General features: G+C 43.2%; 1 protein-coding gene across 1 annotated transcript in view; it reads left to right on the forward strand.

Annotated features, from left to right (window-relative positions):
• The window catches only part of PDE7B (phosphodiesterase 7B), a 315,205-nt gene that overhangs the window by 90,416 nt on the left and 206,683 nt on the right, over positions 1-18,106 (forward strand). The gene's annotated exons all lie outside the window — the stretch shown is intronic.

Below are 18,106 nucleotides of genomic sequence, written 5' to 3' on the forward strand. Positions count from 1 at the left end.
AACATTATCAGGGTTATTTAACATTTCATATCTATTAATCTGTACCCTACTTTCTACATTTTTCAAAAACTCCATCTGTAGGAGCAGGACCCGTTTTATTCCTAGGGAGCCTGTTTTATTGTTGTTCATTCCTGTTGTTTTCCATAATGATAAAATAAGCCACTTCAGAAGTTAGTGCTTTTTTTGTGTGTTGTATGAAATTGCAAATCATCACTTGGGAAAGCCATCTGCCATCAAGAGAAACAATTGGAGAGAGTCCAGCAGAGGGCAACAAAAATGGTTAGAGGGCTGGGGTACATGACTTGCAGAGAGGCTGAGGGAACCGGGCATATTTTAGCCTGGAGAAGAGAAGACTGAGGGAGGATTTAATAGCAGCCTTCAATGACCTGAAGGGTGATTTCAAAGAGAATGGAGCTAGACTGTTCTCAGTGGTGGCAAATGACAGAACAAGGAGCAATGGTCTCAAGTTGCAGAAAGGGAAGTTTTTAGGTTAGATATTAAGAAAAATGCTCACAAGGAAGCAATTAACCACGAGAACCAACTACACCCTAGGAGTCGGGAGCCAAGCAATACCGGGATGGGGTACCTGTCCTGGCACTGCTCAGCTCCCAGCTCCTCACAGGATCCTCACAGGATCCAGGAGCAGAGGAGTGCCAGGACTGGGGAGCTCTCTGCTTCCTAGCACAGCCCAGGGCTGCGCCAGGAACTGTCCTGCTTTTGGGGCAGCTCCCAGACAGGCCCCAGCTGGGCTGGGATTTCCCTGAGCATCCTAGGGCTGGCCAGGAGTCTGCCATGGTTGGCCAGAGCAGGCAGATTTGCCCCCAACAGGAAGTATATGTAGATGTGCTCTCAGGGAAGGCTTATTTTGCACTGTTTGATCTTTATAGCATTAATAGCATGTGTAGACATACCCAAAAAGTTGCAGATGTGCCAAGGAACACCATTATTCTTTAATGCTAAGAACTTACAGGAACTTATTGACTTGCTGATCTACATATAAGTTTCCAGCTGATGTTAATATCTTCATGAACAAAAGGGGTATGGTAGAATTATAATAACTGAATTGAGGGTATGCTATAGTCATCAGATTTTTTTGACTGTCAAAATCTACTCAGTTGTCTGATATCATAATGGGTTAAATGTAAATTACTTCCCCTTCAAAGTTGTGCTGGCTGTTTTGCAACTCTGGAGTTTCTGCGTGTAGAAACTGGATATGTGCATATTGCACTTAAACTTCTAGAAGACATTTTCATTTTCACTGAGATTACTTAGTCCCATGGCTTGATTTACATTCAAAATACTGTTCTAGCATAAAATGACATTAGTTGATTATTCTGTGTGCAGAAACATTTCTGTGTTGAGATGCTAGAATTCCATTATAAATACTCTTTTATGCAGCTGAGTTGCATCTTACACGTATTTAACTTATGCAAATTCAACTATACATGCTTGGCTGTTGGGGCTGGAGTGGTAAGGTGGATGGGCCTGCGCTTCAACCTCACCAAGTGTGCCTCCCTACACATCAACGGCAGGCAGAAGAGCCACGTCCTGGACTCCACCCTCACAATCCAGGGCCAGGCGATGAGGCACCTGGAGGCCTACTGCCACCTGGGGATGCCCACCGACCACTGAGCCAGACAGATGTCGAAGGAGACCATCACCAGGATCGTGCAGGATGCCCACAAGCTAGACTTGTCCCTGCTGGCCCCCAGGCAGAAGATAGATGTGGTGAACACCTTCCTCATCCCCCGTGTCACTTTCATCCTGAGAGGCTCGACGGTCCCCAAGACCCCCCTCAAGAAGGCGGACATCGAGATCCGGCGGCTGCTCAAGAAGTGGCTGCATGTGCTGCTGCAGGCCAGCAATGAGGTCCTGCACATCCCCTACTGGCAGGGAGGCGCCAACGTGCCCTGCATAGGAGACCTCTGTGACATCGCAGTGGTCACCAATGCCTTCTGCCTCCTGACCTGCCTGGACACGATGGTAAGTACTATCGCCGCTAGTGCCCTCGAGGAGACCACCTGCAAGAGGATCGCAAGGCACCCAACCAGACAAGACTTGGCCACCTTCCTCGGCGGCTCGCTGGAGGGCAAGTTTGGCCGAGACGGCGGGGACTTTGCCTCGCTGTGGAGACGAGCCCGCAACGCCACGCGCCGCCTCGGGAACCACATCGGCTGTGCCTGGACCTGGACTGAGGAGCACTGGGAGCTGGGAGTCTCCCTGCAACCAGCCCCACACGCCGACTGCATCACCGTGACGCCCTGCACGAGGACCTTCCTGGAGAGGTTCCTGAAGGACGCCGTCCGAAACAATTACGCCGGCGACCCGAGGGCCAAACCCGACCAGGGCAAGGTCTTCAACATCAGTTTAGAGTGGAATGCTAGCAACCACTTCATGCCCAGTGGGAGCTTCACGTGCTTTGCAGACTGATGCTTCCTCCACTGAGCCCGCCTCAACTGCCTGCCTCTGAACAGGGCCGTGCACTTTGGCCACCAGGACAAGAGGTGCCAATGGTGCAGCTATGTGGCAGAGACCCTCCCCCATGCTGTGCAGCTGCAAGCCACACACCAGAGCCTGGCAGCCCACAACGCTGTCCAGGACCGCCTGGTGAGGGCCATTCCGGCCGCAGTGGGGGAGATCTCCGTGAACCACACTGTCCCGGGCTGCAAGAGCCAGCTGTGACCTGACATCGTCATCACTGACAAAGAAGCCAAGAAGGTCATGATCATGGATGTCACCATCCCCTTCGAGAACCAGCGCCAAGCTTTCACTGATGCCCAGGTTCACAAGCGGGAGAAGTACGCCCCGCTGGCCGACACCCTGAGGGGCCGCAACTACGACGTGACAGTCAACGCGCTCATTGTGGGAATGCTCAGAGCCTGGAACCCCAGCAACGAGAGCGTCCTGCACACCTGCCACGTCTCCCGTCGCTATGCCAAACTGATGCACTGCCTCATGGTGTCCAACACCATCCGTTGGTCCCGCGACCTCTACATGGAACACATCACGGGCCACCGCCAGTACTCCAACCCCACCAGACGAGCTGCTGCCGGACCGGACCCAGAGGGTACTGCCTGAACCGCCCCCACCTTCACTTCACTCCGAGAGGATTCTTCGACCACGGACGACCCTGCTCCACGCGAAGAGGTTCCCCACGATGAGACTATATGGACTGAGACACTCTCTCCGAACCACTTCCTCCACCATTGCAGACCATTGTAACGGGTTTGTATGTATATATCTCCTTTCTCTCTCAGCGTCGCGAACCCCCTCCCTCCCCTTCCCCCTTCCCCCACCCCCCACCCCTGGGCTTAGTTGGCTAACATTGTATCTCCTGTAATCTAGTTGTGCTCCCCTCCTCACACCCATCCCTCTATTGTTAGTCCCTCACTTGGACGTTCTGTATTTTCATATCAGCTTTGTCATCTTTTTTCTGGATTCCCAATCCTAAACATTTACTAATAAAAGTCAATCCATTTGGTCATTAGCTGTATGAGTGCTCACAGAACTTTGGTCAAGATGCCTGTATAGAAGACTTGGAGGTTTTGTAGAAGCCATTGTGGATGGTATGTTGTACTTTTTTAGTTATGGATGCTAGCATCAGGGCTACCTCTAGTGGGGGGAGAATTGGGGTGACCACCCTAGGCCCCTCACTTTGGGGGGACCTGCAGAGCTGGGCGGAGCAGCAGCGGCATGGAGCTGGGCCAAGCAGTGGCAGCGCATCCAGCCACTCGCTCCCTTCCCCCCCACCCGCTGCTGCTGCTGCCAATGGCACTGGCAGCTTCTTCAAAACTGGGGCCCTTGGGAACAGGGCCCCATCTAGGCTGATTTGCCCCCTGGCCCCGTACCCTGCTCAGGTCAGCTCTGGCTAGCGTAGTAGATTAAAAATGAGCCATTTAAAATACAAAAGATCTCTGAATCTAATCTCCTGAGCTGTGTTTTTTTCATTTGTGAACCCCTACAAAATTCTGAATGGAAGTGTGGACCCCTTTGAATTGTTAGTGTGGGTATTCATATACTTTGGATTGATCACAATCATTTTTCATGGACCCCTTAGACTTAGATGAAAATCACTGCTCTAGAGTCATGGTTTAAGGTAAGGTAATCTTATTAGTGATACACTTACCTAGTAGGCAGTTTCAATCCTCCTCCACTACTAGGTAGAAGGCCCCTGATTGCTATGCCCCACTGTTCATATTAATGATGCATTAGCTGTCCCTTTCCTATATCTTTTGCTTGTCACTTGTAAAATTATAATTATGCATATGCCACACCAGGCCTGTACTATGCAATTGGCACAAGTAAACTAAAATAATGCCAGTATATCTCATAAAAGCCCTTTTAAAAAGTATCTTATGTTCATATTTCCCATTTAGATTTGGTTATCTAAGTCACTAGTGAGTAGAATAGAAGTATTGCTAAAATACAAACCTTGTGGTTCAGAGCTAGCTGCACCTCTGTCCCTTCTGTACTCATGGAGTGCACCATATTTCATAGATTTCATAGATTATAGAGTTGGAAGGGACCCAGTGGATCATCATGTCCGACCCCCTGCTCCTATTAAGCAGTGAAATGTTTTTGCATTCACCCCCGAGTATGAAATCCACAAATTCTCCCAATTCTTAGACTGTGATCCTGAGCTACAGTGCCTTATTTAACACCCATGATTGCCCACTTGGCCCATCTGGTTCAGGCCGCCCTAATCTTCCCTTGAGGACTGTAGTGAATACAGTCAATAAAAAAAAGCCATTTCCAATTATAGTGAAAGAGGTCTCCATGGAGATCTTTCTTTACTTCTAGTCCTAGGTAAACCTGATATATACTAGAAATAATCTGAAGTCTCAAGGCCAGATTCTTCCCAGTAATCTTCTTTCTTAGTTTCACCCACCTCTGTCTGCCTTTCTTGAGAGAGGGTCAATTTGGAGTGTTGTAGCAGCATCGTTCAGGAAACATGCAAGAAACAAGGGGTTTTTTCTTGTTTTTTGGTGATCTCTTATTGAACTAACTGTATAGTTGGGAGAGAGGTTAGAAAAGCTTTTGGGCACAAAAGACCCTTCCTCATATTTGAGAGAGCTTTTGCCTCCTCTCCCCACCCCCATCCAAAAGAATGGAGACATTCTTGGAAGAAACTCTATCAAGCCAGGCAATGCAACTAGGTCTTATTATCACAACGCAGAAAATAGATCCAACATTGCCTGTTCAATTTTGGTTAAGATGGGCATACAGATTCATTCCTTCCTTCCCTTCTTGCAGATAGATAGCTAACCCCTACTTGAATTAACTCCTTGTATATCAGCAATAAACAACACAGACAAACAGATGGAACATATATTAAATGTAAAATATGACAGACTGGTTCCACCATGGGTGACTGGCACCTCTTGAGTCAGGGGGGGCACGTGCCCCTCCGATACCAGTCAGTGACTCCGGGGGGGTGGTTCTTCCCTGGTGACTGATCTCACTAACCAGAAAGCGTCTGTGCCACTTCCGGAAGTCCTGCAGCCACTTGCAGAAGCAGCACAGCCGCTTTTGCAGGCAGCCCTGCTTCCTTACCAGCGCTTGCAGCATGGGCACCAGCACTCCTGCCTGCTTCCCTACCCATCGCCTAAACAGGGAGCGCAGCCTGACAGGGGGTGCACCAGCACTCTCAGGGGGTACATGTGCACCTTTGTGCACCCCCTATGCATCGCCATTGGGTTTCACATTCTTCATAACACAGAATTGCCATCAATTTCTATATTTGACCAAATTGTGCAGCCCAGTTTTAAAGGTTCATTAATATTAAGGGACTCTGGTCTTATAAAATTGAAATAATGATGCATTTTCACAAAATAGTCCTACTTGTTTTAACATTATTAGAAAGTGAAATTTGAACTTGCCTGTATCCCTAAAAAGCAGCCAAGAGGACACCAAAACTCCTGAGGTGCAAATGCAAAAGAAAGACAATCCTGACATGTAGGAGGCTAGTATTTAAATACAGAATAACCTGAAGTTTACATCAATAAAAACTTACTTCAGAATAACCTGAAGTTTATATCAATAATGTATGTATTTCCAACTTTTCCTTATTTCCTCTGTTGCTTCTACAAAGAAGTAGTTTTTGCAGCGGAAGGACATATGTAAGATGTGCGAAAATTACTTTGCCTTACCAAAAATTAAAGATAAAGATGAGCTATGATGTGAATATACCACTGTGGAGATGCATTAGTCCACTTTTGATGTGCTTCTTTGATAGCTGTAGCCTCTCACAACATACCTAAAAGGTTTGTCTGACTAGTCTGCCAGTACACATTCAACTGGGACTTAATGCTTTATTAAAAACAAAACTAGCTGAGACTGTGTGGTCCAAGTTTAAGCTCATAGTTCCTGAGTTATAAACACCTTAAATGGTGGGAGAGAAGGGGAGGGAAGAAGTGGGTATTCTGAAACACTGACAGATCCTTAGGATTCCTGTAATGAAGTCACACACTATTAATGGGTTTTTTCCTTGACTGAAGAAAACAAAGCTGTTAAGCTGTTATGTTCATTTTCTAACAACATTAATCCATTTCAAACCACTCCTAACCATAGTAAATCACAGGTTTGTGAGGGTATAAACTGCCTTAGGGTTCACCTCAGGCTATTTAGCCCACAAACTGGTTGCTGATTTCTGGCAACATGGGTTTTGTTGGGAAAGTTTTGCTCAATTTAAGGTAATTACTCATTTGGTAGTGCCTCCTATTTTGACTGCCTGAAGGTCTACAGCACAGTAAATACCAGAATAAGCAACACTGCCAAGTTGTTGCTGTAGATGGACATTGACAGAAAGTTGAAATATTATTTGACCAAAGGTCTTAACTGTATAGTTCAAAACAAATCTTGCTCCTTCCCCAGGAAATCTTGAAAGGGAAAATATAATCTGAAATTAAGTTAGCCTGGCCCAGCCTTTCTGTTCTACAGTAAATGAGCACCAAAGGAACTGTCACTGAAGAATTAGATGCTAATCTACCACTTGCAAGTTTGCAAGTTTGATGACTCAAAATAAGGAAGTTAGAAAGCCCACATAGTAAAATCTGGCATAACTGATACATGCTTCAATCTGTAATATAAATAATTTTAGTAATCGTATGTGTATTATTTTGGCTGGTTGCAGCTGTTAGTTTTTAATGGCAACTGAATTTGTAATTTGGACATAACTCCCCTTGAAATGTATAAGAAGTTATACCATATATCGAGCTAAAAGTAGAGGGCTAGAAGGCTCCAGTTCAACAGGACACTTAAGATCATGTTTAAGTGTGTCCTTAGCTAGCAAACGCCTTTAAGTATGTGCTTAATAGAAAATGGTTTGCCTAATCTGTGTTTGCATTTCCAGTAATGTCTCAGATTTGACCTATAACTGTGTATAATGAAGTATTTAATGATCCTTCATAATGGTAATTTAAGCAATAGGAATATGAGGGGGTTTTGTTCATCTAGTAGAAATAATAATTTAATGTGAGAAATTGTATTAGAACTCATTTAAATGCATAATATATGTAAATACTAAATTCTTGATTACAACTACAGTTTTTTTAAATAAAAGTTTCTAAAACAAGTGTCAGAACAAGTTGTCCTTTCTTATATATTATAGTTCTGCAAAATCTTGTTGCAGAACTTGAAAGAGCTCAAAGATGGGAAATGAAAATTAAGGTCCCCAGGAAACTGACATGGAAAAAATTGGGATAATTTATTTTAGAAAAGAGTTGAATAAATGAGGATGGGATGAAAAAATAGCAAATAAGATGTGATAAACAGATGATAGATCAGGAGTTTCTGTTTTCTATGTCTAAAATAGCAAGAGCAAGGGGACTTTCACAGGTATTGAAACATGTCAAATTCAAAACGAATAGAAGGAAATACTTTTGTGATACTGGAAATCAATTCTACAAGTTCTGATTGAAGCTAAGAATTCAAAATTCAAAGAGGGACTTGGTACTTTTAAAGAAAACAAAGATATCCAGCGTTCTGGAAATGAGAGAAACTCATGCTTTAATTTTATGCCAGTTCAGTAGAAGTCTAGGAGGATTAGGATGTCACTTCCTTGAGAGACAAATTACCCCACATGTCCGGACAGTGGTGCTTCTTCTACCCTCCTTTGAAGCATCAGTTCTAACCTGTGCTGGAGATAGGATACAAGGCTAAATGGGCCACAGGTCTGAGTCAGTGTGGAAATACTTAAGCCTTCTTATTTTTTTTTCAACAGTGATGTTGGCTTGCTGTTTGTTCTCTTTTGTTCATCATTTAGACCTAGAATGTCTTCAATGTCTCATTTTCAGGGATTTTTAAAAGCTTAACTGAGGAGAACTCTAGCCAAAGATCCACTTGTTCTGACCATTATTGAAATTCCTATAACCTTTATTTTAATGTGTTGATGCCATTTGCCACCTTTTTATGAAGGGTTACAGCTCTCTTTTTTGCAGGTAGTTCTTTTACAACACTGACAAAGCTTTAAAAGTTGCTGTATAGGGGTTTTGGTGCCTCTATACATGTGTGTATATATAATAATTAAAGTGGTGCCTTTACTATGTAATAAACTTCAATCCACTGGTGCATTATAAAAGGGGAAGTTCTTGGTTCTCTTCTCTTTTTTGTTGTTGTTGCTGCTTTCAAAATTCTAGGAAAGGTTTTTAATTTGCTAGCAATCAATGTAAAAGAGAGAAAAGAAATGAAAGGAGCATTTGTTACCTCACACTGCTTCATTCCCTCCCCCTCCCACCCCCAGTTTTCCATAGGAGCACAGAAGCTTTCTGTGTGCTCTGGCACCAACATGCATTAACCAAAAATGTTTTTAGAATTTGTCCTTTTCTCCTTAGAATGAGAGGGCATCTGCAGCATTGTAAAATGGAAAAAGGGAGGAAAAAGTTAAAACATTTTAACCAAACAATGTTGATCTGCAAAACCCATTTCCTCCCGCTATTAGTAGGAACAAAATATATTACCTCAGTAAAGGATCAAGAAAATTCAAATGCATTCTTGGAAAATATTGAGTATAACACATCTCTTCCTATTTGGTAATTCAGGAGCACGGCCCCATTCAACTCTCACTAAGGAAAAGTCTCCCATTAACTGCTGTTGGTCTTGGACTGGACCCTGCTTTTTAAGCACTATATGCAAGTTATTGGAAAACCCAGAGTTATTCAAAGTAAAGTAAGAATGCTTTTTCCACTCTCAGAGTTTGCTTTTACCTAAATAACTTGTTTAGGAGAATAGTTTCCATCCACAACTGAAAATTGTTGGTTTATGAGCTTAATTTTCAGTCAAAAAAAGGTAATCTTATTACATTATTTGAAATGCTGCTTATTGTTAACAGCTACTTAAACAGGTAAAATAATTAAATGTGAAGTGTATGCGATTAATAAGCTCTAAATGATTTAAAGAGCCCACCATATTTACTCAAATATAAGAAGACTTTTATGACAACCTCCCCCTGGAAAATCAGATTTTATATAAGGAAAATTTATAATTTTTTTATAGAATTGTAGAATTGAATTATTGGAGGTTTGCCTTGAATTTGTCCCCTTCCTATTACTAAAGAAGGGAAAATAATCTGGATATGGGGGCAGATGGCCCCCCTTGTCATCTGCCTGCTACAGTTTCTTTCCCCTGAAACCCCTTCTCCCCCTGAGTATGTGGAAGTGAGGGGCAAATTTGAAAACACTGACTTTGAAATAAACATGCCTGTAGTAATTTAGTTTGTCCAGAATTGATATGCACTTCATCTTTTTTGGAAAGTGCTGCAAGTTTTAGCAGAGATATTTCACAAATGCACTTTTTAAACATCACCTGTGTAGCTACTTATATGTAGCACAAACTGGGCGCGTCTACACGTTCATTAATGCACCATAATTGCAGTGCATTAAGTTTATTACTTGTACTAACCAGTACTAACTTAATGCACCATAACTGGTACTCCTGCACATTAGTACAGATGAATGCATTTTTTGTGATGCTACTATGCATTAGACTAAACCTACTGTGCATTAGTATAGTCCTTGCCTGCTGTGCTAATGTGCAGTAGAACTAGTCTTCTGCTCATTAAGTATCTCATGTATATGTGCCAATTTTTTTGTTGTAATTCTCTCTCTCTCTGTCTCTGTCTGTCTCTGTCTGTCTGTCTGTCTCCCTCTCTCTCTCTATATATATATACATATATATAAAGAGTGTAGATATCTATAACATAGCTTAGAATTATGACACATAGGTTTTCAAATGCAAAACATGCATTACTGCTATATGTGGTAATGCAGTTTGCAGGCTGCAAGACCCGTGGTATATATATATATAAGGTAGAAGATATATATTATATAAGGTTATATATATCTACACTGTTCATATCATACCACAAAAGGAAAAACCTTCTCCCATTACAAAAACAGCACCCATACAAAAGGCCCGCTGGCTACCCAAACCCGTTACAATATCCACATTGTACGCAACACAAACAAAACAACTAAGTCCATCCTGGTCCCTCAGACCAGGCCACACTTCCTTTCTACCCCTGCCCTGCTTGCAGGGTCACATACTCAGTTCAAGTGTCTGCTGGAGGACTTAACTGCTGCTGTTGCTGTCCTCTGTTCCATTTGTCCCTTCCTCTTCTTCACTGCCTTTGCCCTGCTTTCCACTCGGGTGGCGGGGAGGGGTTGGAGGGAGTTGGATGATCCTGTGCCACATGTCTCTGTGCCAGGTGACTTTGGCCGCATCCTCTCCATCTTCTGCTACCAATCTCTGGTAATAGGTCCAGAGTTCACTCAGCACCATTTTCACACAGCCCACTACCTCTAAGCCCATTAATCTGTACAACAAGAGGTTCCTGCCCTTCCACAAAGTGCTCCTGATGCAGCATGCAAACTGGTTGAAACAGGGTGATGGCCTCCCCTGATGTTTTGCAAGGTGCCCATACAGCACCGCTTCTCTAGTTAACCGGCTGACGCCGGTCACCGCTTCACAGAGCTGTTTCACCCTTTTTCATACCTCCTTGGCACAGGTGCAGAGCCAGAGGAGGTGACTGATTGTCTCAGTGGCCCCACAGCACTTGGGCTATGGGCAGCTGGGTCTCCCCAACTGCTCCTCTTTATGTCTCTGGGCCCTCACTGGCAGGGCTTAGTGGGCTATGAGCCAGTTCAGGCCTTTGTGATCTTTGCACAGATCCTTGTGGTGGATGCACTTCCACATGGCCTGGCCCGCGTCACCCAGGAGCGGGTCCACAGGCGACATGGTGTCCCTTAGTCTCACAGTCTCCTGGATCTTCCTGTGGTTTCTCATGGTTGCTGGGCCTCTGTTCTGCAGGCCAGACATGCTGCGGCACTGGTTCGAATTCTTGTAGAACCACAGTGCGCTCATGATCCACGGTCTGTGATTAGTTGCGGTGAAAACCCCCAGTGTCTCAGGATGTGCCCTGCAAAGTACCTTACGAGGCAAGCAGTTTTGGCTTCTGCATCTGTCCCCAACTTGCAGATCAGGCTCATATACTTGGTCCACAGGAACAGGAGGATGTCTGGCATGCCCCTGCCCCGGCCCTCTTGTCCTTATACAAGGTCTTCCAGGGGAACTTTTCCCATGTAGAGCCGCAGAAGAAGACTCACACGGCGCTCTCGGTCCTAGGGGCAACACACTTGGAAGGGGGGAAGACCAATGAGGTGTACAGAAGCACCGGTAACAACAATGCCTTCACAAGCACAATGTGTGCCCCCTGCCCATGGAGAGAGAACGCATGTGGCACAGCTGCAGTTTCTATTTTACCTTGGCCTCTGTCTTCTCCCATGCTGCCCTGCTGCTCAGCAGGTGCTTTTGCTCACATTGAGCTTGGCTTCCACTGCTGCCTCATGTACTTGCATGTGTGCCAGGGTTCTCTCAACCAACCCCCTGTTCTGGCACAGGATGTTCAAATCATCCATGTAGCCCAATAGCTTGGCCTCTCAGTTGCTGCTTCCTGGGATGTGGACTCCACAGATCCCTGGGGTCCTGCCTCAGGCACTGGGCTCGGGTCTCAATGGTGCAGATGAACAGGATCAGGGAAAGTGGGCAGTCCTGCTGGACCCCATGCCAAATATACATTATATTAGTCCAAAACCCAAAAGCTTATAATTTACCACATAGTTCATTGGGCTCAGCCCCACCAGAGTGTACAGAATTTCAAGCCATGGTGACCCTATAGCTCAGCACTGCTCAGTGTGTGGGTGTATTCCAGACCCCCATCCCCCCACCTCGCACCTCCCAAAGGATCCATGTGATAATTAGCTTCCCCACTCATGACTGGAGGTGGGTATTCTTGTCATTGAGTCCTGCGATCCTCCAAAAATGTATATGCCAAATGAGGCATAGGGCAACCCACTCATATCCTACGAACACACATCATGACATGGATCACAAAGCAGGGAGACCAAGGAGAACAGCTGCTTTAAGTCCAGACTACTTTCCTCCCTTCATAAGCAGGCAGTAGGAAAAACTGTTGCTCCATCTTCCCCCTCACCTCACCTATGCACCATCTTGTGGGGTTGATCGAGCATATGGAGGGAAGAAAAGTAGCCAGAAATAAGACTGGAGTGGTTTTCCTCTCCTCTGAAATAAAGGTGAAGCAGGAATTAAACTGTGACTCTCCAATTTAGAATTCAAATCCTATTCCACTCCCAGAACAGAGCTTATTGTGCAGTGCCTTTTTCTTGGGGGAAGGTGCCAATCTAACCCTAAAGATCAAATCCTGAAGGCCTTCAGTTCTTACTCATGGAAAATATCTGCTGACATCAGTGGAAATACCCAAATAAATCCAGATGAGAAGGGAGCAAAAATGACCCTTTATTATGAAACTTTGCCAATTTTTAGAATCAAATACTAACTGATTTTTTCCCCCCTGAGGTTTTGAACTGTTTGAATAACAGTTTGTTTTCTCTTCCCATTTTTGTGCATTGGCACCAAAAGCTGTAGACATTTTTTTCACGATATTTCCAAGTACAATGCAGTACGTAATGGAAAATCTCATGACTGTTCCAGCCTGATTTTTCTGCCCAAATTGGTAGGCTTCAAAGCTTTCTGGTAGCTTGGATAAGCATCTGAGCTGTTGTATGGTTATCAGAATTTCAACTACAAACTTTTCAAAGTGTGTAAGCTATCACAATGGCTCTAGCAAGACTTTAGAAGACTCTGTGGAAAATTAGCTTTTTTTCCAATTTCATAACGGACTTACAAAGCAACCATTTTTTATAAACTTCAAATTTTATCTTATACAGATATGCCTGGAACATATAGTGGTATGCTTGAGGGACTGAGTAAAAAAAACGCAAGAATTTTCTAAGACAGTATGTTTTCCCCTGGGTATTGGCCTGATCTTCAGCTGGTGTAAAAGTGGGTAACACCACTGACTTCAATGGAACTATGCCATTTATACCAATGAAGATCTGTTCTTTTACAGTATGTGAGCCATGGGTGCATAGGTGAAGTATCCTAGGGGTATAAGCAAATTAATTTTACCATCTGAAGTACTGTCCACAATTCTTCTCTTTCCTGCAGTTCCTCTATTATCTTTGTGCAAAATCTGGGCTATGTTGAAATGAGTGGCAAAATTATCGCTGACTATAAAGATGTCAGTATTTCACTTTCTGACTTCAGATATGTTACATAAAAAACAAGATTCTCTGTTAATTCATTTCAAGAAATTCATTTTAATTTAAAAAATTTATTATAATTTTGTATATAAAATGTTCTGTGGGGGAGATTTTGTTGACTTTTCTCAGGTGTCCATTGTACTGATCAAAATAAAATATTTCATTTTGGAATAGGAAACCCAACTTAAAATATCTTGGTTCCAAACAAATAAGAAGATCTAATTTGGGGTCACCTTAACATTAAATTGGCAATGATGCCTCTTTTGGATTGAGGCAGGGTGTCTCCTGGCCCATATCCATCTCCAAGAGCCAGCCTTCCTGGTGAGACTATATGTCCTATGATTCATTATATTCTACCCTCAGGCTGAACTGCCACCATGCTCCAGGGAAAATGTAGTCCGTCTAGAAAGCCCAAGCCAGAGATGGAAATTCTTATTTATTTATTTGTAACCAGCTTTACCCTGAAGCAATCTACGTGCAAAGAGTGCAAAATAGACCATAGACTGGCTTATTTTTAGGGCTTCTCCTGCAGGACTTCCTCTTCTTCCATTTCTCGGGAGAAGCACTTAGACTTAAAATGATAAATTAATTCAGTTAAGACTCCTCTGGTCTGACTTCCAAAGTGAGTCAGGAGAATAACTCTACATATGGAGTCCTATTGCAGACCACCCTGTCACAGGTATGTACAATAGCCAGATCTCCCAAACCCAGAACAAATTCCATCTTATTATCTTGAAATTACTTGTGCAGTATGCAGTAGGGCAAGGTTTGCCCCAGGGTTGGAAAAGTTTTGAAGAGTTGTTTATATTTAATACTCTTTCAGTATGTTTTTAATTTCTGCTTATGCTTTTAAGGTTAAAGGCCTACCTGAGTCACACAGCCTATCAGACTAGTGTGGTTAAGGCACAGTAGTTTCTAATAGCCAGTAGCACGCAATGAAGTGACATGTCTAACATCACTTTCTACCCACTTTAGACTCTCTAGCCCTAAGGCCCCTTCTACTTGTTACAAGTATCGTGCAATTAACTGGTTAATTAAACAATTACCTGGAGGCCAGCTACATGTATAAAGTACTTCTCACACAATAAAAAGTTCCAACCAGCTATAAAGTTAGACCTTGAAAATGCATACTAACTTTATAGCTGGTTTTAATTTGCATGTGTAGCAGGGTCTGTCTTGGGAGCCCTGTCAGTTGTGGGCCCAGCAGCACCCCCCATGTGCTGGGACCCACAAATCCACACCTTCTGAGGTCCTTTCATACAGGGTCCCTGCAGCATGCCTCACAGAGATCTCTCCCATCCTGGAAGTGTATGAAGCCTCTAGGACAGGAGGATCACCCCTGTAGTGATCTCTCTGCCCCTGGTGTGCATGAAACCCTAGGGTGGAAGGATTACTGCAGGGATGATTCTCCCACCCTAGCCCGGGATCAGCCCCCCTATACCAGCAATAAGGCACAATGTTATCTAATGCATGTGTGGCATGACTGGGTGAATCGCACATTAGAAGATCCCATGTGCCTTTAGCTGCACATGTAGAGGGGGCCTAATTGACCAGGTACCCATACATTGCTTGGTCAGCTGTGGGCTGCCTTTACCAGGGCTTACTCTCATGCCTCAGAGCTGCAGCCTCTTCAGTCTTCTAATGTGAATACTGTTCTTCATGATTCATAAATATAGTAGAGCATATCTGAATGTCTTTTATATAGAAAAGGGAATTTGATTTATGATGACTAATTAACTGTGTAGGAACATTCAAATTAGGAAGACTAAAAAAAGTAAAATACTGGTAAATGAATAACAACTGCCTTCAGCAAATTAATACTTTTGAAATAAGTACTCTTGGAACAAAATCAGAATATTGACTAGAATAGCTTGCCTGTCCTGTAACCAGTTATTCCAGAATATCTTGCCAGGTAGGCACCCTATTCTATGCCAGACGTTACCTTATTTCAGAATAGTGTGCTTGCAGAGTTTACTGGAATTTATTCTGGGATAAACTCTTATGCTAAGCAAAAAGGCATGCAGGATACAGTATTCTTCTGCAGCTATTCCAGTCTATTTCCACTTGTAGACAAGCCAATACTGATGTAAAACAGGTGCAGGTGTGGTTGAAAAATGTTCTTGTGGTTCACTGTTAGAATAGGTAATTGTGTATGGGGGAAGGAAGCACCTTATATATTTGAGGGAGAGGGAGAATTTGTTCCACTGAGCTGTCCTGCATTTTGTTACATCCCCTGTATTTTATGAAATGCACTGATCTTTGGGAGAAAGGAAAACCTGGACAATTTTAAGATAGGGCAGCTATGCCTAAATTCTGTAAACCGAGGGGTAAAAAGCACATTTCTGAGTCTGTTGTGAAGGAACTGGGGCTGGAACTTTCCTAAATTTTCTTTGAAATACCAATGTTGTTTTTCCTTTTCAATCTTTCAGGAGGACAAACTGAAGGAGAAGGCTGCAAGCTTGGGGGGTTAATACAGGGCATCGGGTTGCTCATTTTAAATGTACTGAAGTGGCAGGACGTGGGAGTAGGGCTGTTTGTTTGTTTGTTTGTATTTGTTTGGTGTGGGGGAGGCGAGGCGTAGTTTAAAAATGGCTGTTTCCAAGTGTTTCTTCTAATTATGGTGCTGTTGCTCTGTATCATCTTCTCTTAAGCCTTTTCTATTTATCTGATGACTTACAGTTCAAGTCCCTGCTATAACAGTCACTGGCTATGAAACAATACAAGTGAAGGCATTTATTTCACTGTACATAAAAAAGTACTGAAAACGTCAAAGGAAATTAAATGAGAGAAAAAACAGAAAGGAGAAGAGGGAGTTTGACTGCCTAGTCAGAACTGCTCAGTAATGATCACTTCTGCTGTGTCCTGGATATATTGGCACTCCAGACTATAAATTATTTAGAATAACAGGAGGCCCCCTCTTGCATTGCTGGTTTATGATTTAGTTCTTAAATTTACTCCTAGTTAACCTATTGCCATGAGCCTGGATAGAGTGATGTAGAAATAATGATCTTTCTAAGACTCCAGCCTAACCACCCCTGAAGTCAGCAGGAGTCTTTCCATTGGTTTTAATAGATGGATAGTTGGATCAGACCCCTAAGCTGCCCCTGCTTTTGTATTATTCCCAGTATTATAGATGAATAGCAATCCAAAGATAAGACTGCATTTCTCTGCATAGGACCCAAGTATATAGCAATTGTATCTGCCTTGGACGATGCATTCCCGTACTCTAATCCTAACTGTGACACTGACTTATTCTCTAACCTTGTGTTATTTACATAAATCCTGTGTCTCACTTTCCTTTATGAAAAACAGAGAAAAATCATTTTAGATTTCTTTTTAACTGTTCATTAACATGTTAGTATTACTGTAAAAGCCTATCTTTATTTTGATAAAAGTAGAAGGAAGTGTACTTTTCTTCAAAATCATTTTAAAAAACATGCTTATATTTTTCATATTTACTATAAATTATGTTCTCAAGAATTTGAAAGCCAGTTGCTTCCTAAGTAAGAGAATAAAGGACTCTATAGTACGAATAGGATCTTTTAAAAAGTATACTGTATTACATGAGGTATAGATAGATAGGATGACCTTGTGTCCTGGTTTAGCTGGGACAATCCTGGATTTCAGAGGCTGGTCCCAGCTGGCTGTTGGGACTTATAATGGGTGTGTAGGGGCATGGGTTGCAGTCTGGTCGGGAGTTGGAGTGGCATGGACAGTCTTGTAGATGGGAAGGTAGGCACCGCTGCCTGCCCAACACACAGCCCCACCCTGCTGACTTGTGAGTGTGCAGGGGGTAGGGGAACAGTGTCCTGGATTTCCCAGGTGATGTCCTGGATTTCTAGGATTTCCATATGGTCAGCCTAATATGTCCCATGAAAACTGCATAAGCTTCTATAGATTATTAATGATCAAAGACATGGAGTGCTATAAATTAATTGTGCTTTACAAATACAATTTCTCCTCAAAAATGTTACAGTCTTATGGAAATAAGTGTCCTTATCTCCCCTATTCAAATGAACATAAGGACAAACTATTGGAGATGTATCTTTAGGAATTTATATTCAAAAGGGGCAAGAAAGAAATTCCCATAGGTCAGATTGGCAAGGACAGTTGTGGTTTTGCCATGCTGTGTAGCATGGGAAGCGCTCCTCTGTTTAGGATCCTTTGGGCGTGTATTAACCAATTATTTCTCTGCCATTGCACTGGAAAGATGTCAGCAGTGCCTTTATCTCTGCTGCTTTTACTTACGGCATGTTGTAGGCTGTCCCTGATGTTTCTGCCTTTGTGCTTTTTAGTTGTGCATGAGGGTTTGGACTGGATGACTTTCATTATTTTGGAATAAATTTTTGCCTGTGAACAGAGGGGGTTCAACTTGATGACTTGGAAGGATCCTTTCAGTCCTATGTTCATTCTAAATATACGACTACTGGAAAGGCCTCTTACTAGGACCTCTGATAGTGAATGATTGATCTTTATACCATCACCATTCC

This window comes from Crocodylus siamensis, chromosome 1 (assembly GCF_052110815.1).
Source record: "Crocodylus siamensis isolate JL-2025a chromosome 1, ASM5211081v1, whole genome shotgun sequence".
Taxonomy (NCBI): Eukaryota; Metazoa; Chordata; order Crocodylia; family Crocodylidae; genus Crocodylus; species Crocodylus siamensis.